The 5,318-nt window shown below is 53.9% G+C and overlaps 1 pseudogene; it reads left to right on the plus strand.

The window, feature by feature from the left end:
• The first annotated feature begins 2,114 nt into the window (after nt 1-2,114).
• Nucleotides 2,115-3,873, plus strand: LOC127490778 (myeloid differentiation primary response protein MyD88-like; annotated as a pseudogene).
• The last annotated feature ends 1,445 nt before the right edge of the window (nt 3,874-5,318 follow it).

Here is a 5,318-nt window from a genome sequence, read left to right on the forward strand (position 1 = left end):
GCTGCCGGGGGTGGCTCGGATGATGCCTGTCCCTTTGTGACGTCAGTAGGACCCTGGAAACAGGCCCAGCGGGAAATGGGAAATGAGCTCCAAAGCGCGTTATCCTGCAGGTAGATCTGGTTTTGCGAACTACTCTAGCACCGGATATTAGTCCACTCCCGTACGGTGTGACTTCATGGTGTTCAAAACTCCAGATTTTTAAATGTAGCTGGGGCAGCCCTCAGAGGTCACTGCCCTGGGCTTTGTGGAGGGAAATTCTTCAAGGCACCGCCATGGCAACAGGGAAGAGTTAATAAGTACTAATCGAGTGCTGTCGTAGATTAGAGCCTGTGCTAAGTATCCATGTGCCCATTTCTTGGATGAGCAAACAGAGGGTCCGGGAGGTCCAATACTTGGCCTCAGTGCTTTACACTGTGTGAAGGTGGTCAGAACCCCCTTCCCCACGTGGCTCTGGTTTGAGCTGACTAAAAGAGCCCTGCCCGTGGGGATCTGTACAGAGAGGGGAGCAGTGGCCACCACTCTCTGAGACCAGCCTCGTTGGCTGTGGTGACAGTGAGACACCCAGGTGCCAGCAGGTGTCCCGGGGTGGTTGTCACCTGCTGGTCTGTGTCCAGCTCTTCCTGCCCACCCTCACTCTTAACAGCAGACCTGGCTTCCCTCCCAGTAGCTCCCTTGGCACCCTAGACCAATCGACTGGTGGTCCTCAGACCCTCCACCGCCCACTCCAGACCTTCCTTCTCCCACACTGTGGGAAAACAAGCTCAATAGTAAATCCTTGCTCTGAACCTGCTGGTGGCCTCTTCCTCTCCTGGACCCAGACCCATGCCTTGCCCACGGTGCAGCTGCTAAGGGCTGGAATCTCCACTTGCACGCAGGTCTGTCTGATGGGTCAGTTTTATCCTTTCCACAACACTGAAGATGTCAGTGAATAAAGGGCTGTGGGGCTCTGCGTGCTGAGTGCTGTGGCAAACCTCGGTGCTGCTGGGTGAGGGAAGCCAACCTTGCCCTCAGGGGGTGCTCGTCTATTTAGGGCTAGATAAGGAACACACCTGCTGCTTTGGGAACATACAGGACATGTCCAAAAGCCCATGCAGATGGAATCAAATGAGAATCTGCATGGTCTATGAACTTTTTGGAGATCCCACGTATACATGGAAAATGCACTTTAGGAAAAAACTATGCATGGATTTCAAAATATGTCTTTGCACCAAAATAAACTTATCTTTTAATGCTATTTTCACATGATTTTTAAAAAAATATTATTTATTTGAAGGGCAGAGAGAGAGAGAGGTACAGAGAGACAGAAAGAGATCAGTCTTCCATTTGCTTGTTCACTTCCCAAATGTGCGCATCAGCTGCTGCTGGACCAGGCCGACATTTGGAGCTGGGAACTCCATCCAGGCCTCCAAGGTCAGTGACAGGGACAGAAGCATCATGGCTGCACCCAAGGTGTGTACCAGCAGGAAGCTGGAATCAGGAGCAGAGCTGGGACTTGCACTCAGACCCTGCCATGTGGGCCTCCCATACGGCAGCCGAAGTGCTGCATCAAACACCCACCCCTCCATGAACTCTTTGAAGGACCCTCGTGTATCTCCGAGTCTGTCCTGGCAGAGACAATGCCAACGACCACAGCTTTCTCCCATCGGCTCTGTGTAAGGCATACTGCCGTGCCCTGGAGGGTGGCAAAGGTGAGCCAGGTGGTTCCTGGAACTCACTCACTGGGCGTTGCCTTCAAGTTCATCGACACAGTTATGATCACCCCGCAGCAGGTTATTTGAAAGCTGCCTGCCCACTTTAGATGCTGACCAGGGTCAACAGGGCCAAGGGGACAGTGGAAATGAGTGTTAGTCACAGTGGTCGGGACAGAGATGGGCCATGGAGCTCAGGTTCCATGGAAAAGGGCAGTAGCAAAAGCTGTGATGTGGTACCAGTCGAGGGGTTCATTGATGGAAGAATGGACAATGAAAATGTGGTAGGCATACCGATGGAATACTATTCAGCCATAACACAGGGTATAATTATTCAAATGACACACATGGATGAAACTGGAGGACATTATGTCAATGAAATAAACAAGGCACAGAAGGACAAATGCTGCATGCCCTTACTTGTACATGGAATCCAAAAACATTGATTTTGATGGGCAGGTGCGGGCCCTGGCAGCAAACAAGCCGTAAGTGCCTTCTCCTGCATGCAGCCCACGGTGCTCCACACAGCCCCTGGCGCTCCCTGTCCTTCCTGCCTCTGGCTGGGCTCAACTTCAAATTGTGCATGCGGCAACGCACATGCACATACAGGTGACTGCCCCTCTGGAGTGCGCTGGCCAGGGAAGTGGGCTTCTTGTTCTTGGAGATCTGGCTGCTGGAGACATACACCCACCCCACAGTGGACTAGCTTGCTGGATGCCTGGTAGGGTCTCCCCAGCACCTGGGTGGACCACCTGCTCGATCTGGTGGCTGTGCTTGGCCGCTAGAGCCTACTGTCTGAGCTGGGCCCCTGCATCCAGGAGGATTGCCAGCGACAGGGCTGTGAGAAGCCCTTACAGGTGGCGGCTGTAGACAGCAGTGTTCCGCGGACACCGGAGCTGGCAGATGACCCCCTGAGCTGAGTGCCTGAGCTCTCTGATATCTTCATCTGTGACTGCTCCAGCGACATGCAGTTTGTGCCAGAGAAGATCCAGTAGCTGGTGCAGACGAGCTACCTGCTGGAGCTGTTGTTTCTGACCTCAGTATCCTGCCTGGCACTTCTGTCTGGTCCACCACCACTGAGCTCATCAAGAACAGGTGCATGGGGGTAGGTGCACGAAGGCCCTGCTTAGGGGTCCAGATGTTGGCCCTGTGTAGCCTGGGCACAGTGGGCCTCTCCTTGGGTGGTTGCCTAGGGCTATGCTGAAGCAGGTCTGCCTAGAACCTGCAGCCAGGTGCTGCTGGATGGTGATGGTGATGTCTGGGCCCGAGGAAGGAGCATTTGACGCAGACCTTGGCAGAGAGAGGAAAGTGCTGGGGGAACGCATTGGTGGGATGCAGCTGCCTAGGCTGCTTCAGCACTGCCCCTGATGCCCCCAGGAGTCCCCACCTCAGCACAGGCACCACGAGCCACAGGGGCAGGCAGCAGCCTGTCCCCTGCCCACTCACTCGTCCAAACTGCCACCAACTCCTCCTAAATATAGCCCAAAACTGCCCACGGCAAGCCACCACCCTCCTTCCACGCCTCCTCCTGGGCCCCTGTAGCAGCCACCCACCAGGGAGCGCCCACCGCCCCGTCTGTCCTCATGGAACAGCCACCGGGGCCTTCCTCCTTCTCTGCACATCCCATCACGGGGCTCTGGGTTGAAAACCGCTCCCTAGGGCTCTGCTCCCTCCCACACATGAGCACCTGGCTCCATCACACGCTGTCCTTTCTTTTCCTTCCGGACACACTGATGCCCAGCATCACTTGCTTGGAGATTGGAGGAGCTCCAGGGGGTGGGGGCAGGTTCAGCCTCCAGCCCTCCTCAAGTTGCCTGCACAGACTGAGCCTGCACTCTGTCTCTATAGAGTGAATGGGTGGAGGGTGCTGTGGTGCTCAGAGGCACAGCAGAGCCTGGAGGGGAAGGGGCATTAAAGGGACTGAATCCCTGGTGTCTCCATCACTGTGCACCCTGGTGAGGAGCAAGAGGGTGGGAGGTTTTGGCAGTGTTCCCGGGATGATGGGTGTGCTGTTTGGCTTCTGCCCTGGAAAGTGACCAGCTGGCTTTGGCCTCTGCCCGCTGCAAGGCCCTACTGTCCAGTGGTAGGGCTGAGCTGCTGGCGAAACACGCTGATCCCAATTTCTTGATGCCCACAGCCCAGGAATATGCAAGACTTAGAGGAGCCCCAGAAACTGGCCCAGTAGCCAGCACCTTCTTTGGGTTCCAGAAGGCCCTGGAGACAGCTGAGGAAGAAGCCTGGAGTGGGCGTGTCCTGGTGGAAGTGGGGGTGGCCAGGAAGCAGGGCTGCCCGGTGCTCACAGCCTTTCTGCAGCTGCTTGGGAGACAGCATGCTGGTTTCCACAATTTAAAGATCAAGCAACTTCAGCTCAACGTCTATAGACTTCTAGCTTCTTTTGTAAAACCAGACGATTCCATTCCTATGTGGCATATCCATTTCCTAGAGTGTCTAGTGCCATGCTCCCTTTTAATAAACATTTATTTATTTGGAAGTCAGAGTTACAGACAGAGAGGTCTTCCATCTGCTGGTTCACTCCCCAGATGGCCACAATGGCTGGGGCCAGGCAGAAGCCAGGAGTCAAGAACTTCTTCTGGGCCTCTCACGTGGATGGCAGGGGCCCAGAGACTTGGGCCATCTTCCGCTGCTTTCCCAGGCACATTAGCAGGGAGTTGGACTGGAAGTGGAGCAGTCAGGAGTTGAACTGGCATCCATATGGGATGCTTAACCTACTGCACCACGACGCCAGCCCCTGCTAATTTATATTTAGCTATAATGGCGGAGATTTCTAATTTGTTAATCATGGTTGACTTTTAACCTGCTTGGAGATTTCATCAGAAAGTTATCATTTTGCCTGGAGGAGCCCTTAAAATTGTCCGAGATTTTGTTCCCTCTTGTGATTTCCATCCAAATAAAACAAATGCGAGGAAACCCTCTGCCTCTTAGAGGCGCCTGCAGGACTGATATCCGTCCTGTGATGTAAAGCCACTTCTTTCCCATTATCTTCAGGAGCGGAGGCTGGAGATGTTAATATGGGAACAAGGAGCAGCCAGCAGTTTGATTTCCTCCTCCTTTTTTTTTCCTTCTTTGGGAAATTGCTCTCTTATGCAAGAGAAATGCAAGTTCACCCACAGCGGATCAGTCCTCTGATAAGAAGCCCGTTTGCAAGAGAGGGAGCGGGGTTGCTGGTTCCCGATGGAGAAGCTGCATTTGCTTGTAAGAGACGAGGAGCTACGAGGCGTTGCTGCTGGGGCACAGGGCTGGGATTAAAGCAGCAGGGCAAGCACATTGCTTGGAAATGAGGCCAATTAAAAAAATGCACCCATCTGACCCTCCTAGGAAAACCCGGGGCTGTCACTGTGCACCTCGTGATTCGAGAGACGGGCACGATTACTCTGGAGATCGTTGGAGATTCTGGCAGAATGAGTTTTCGGCCTCTGCCTGCGATTTCCATTTTCTCATCACGGACAGAAGCTGCCTTTGCGGACCTTTCTCTCTTGGCCAGGCTATTCTTGGACTGGTGTTGTTTCTGAAATTGGTCCTCCCTCCTCCACCCCCCCCCCCCCCACCAAAAGCACAGTGTCAAAAGCTGAAACTGGCTCATCTCCGCTGGTTCTATGAAAATGCATCCCC

This window comes from Oryctolagus cuniculus, chromosome 6 (genome assembly GCF_964237555.1).
Source record: "Oryctolagus cuniculus chromosome 6, mOryCun1.1, whole genome shotgun sequence".
Classification (NCBI taxonomy): Eukaryota; Metazoa; Chordata; class Mammalia; order Lagomorpha; family Leporidae; genus Oryctolagus; species Oryctolagus cuniculus.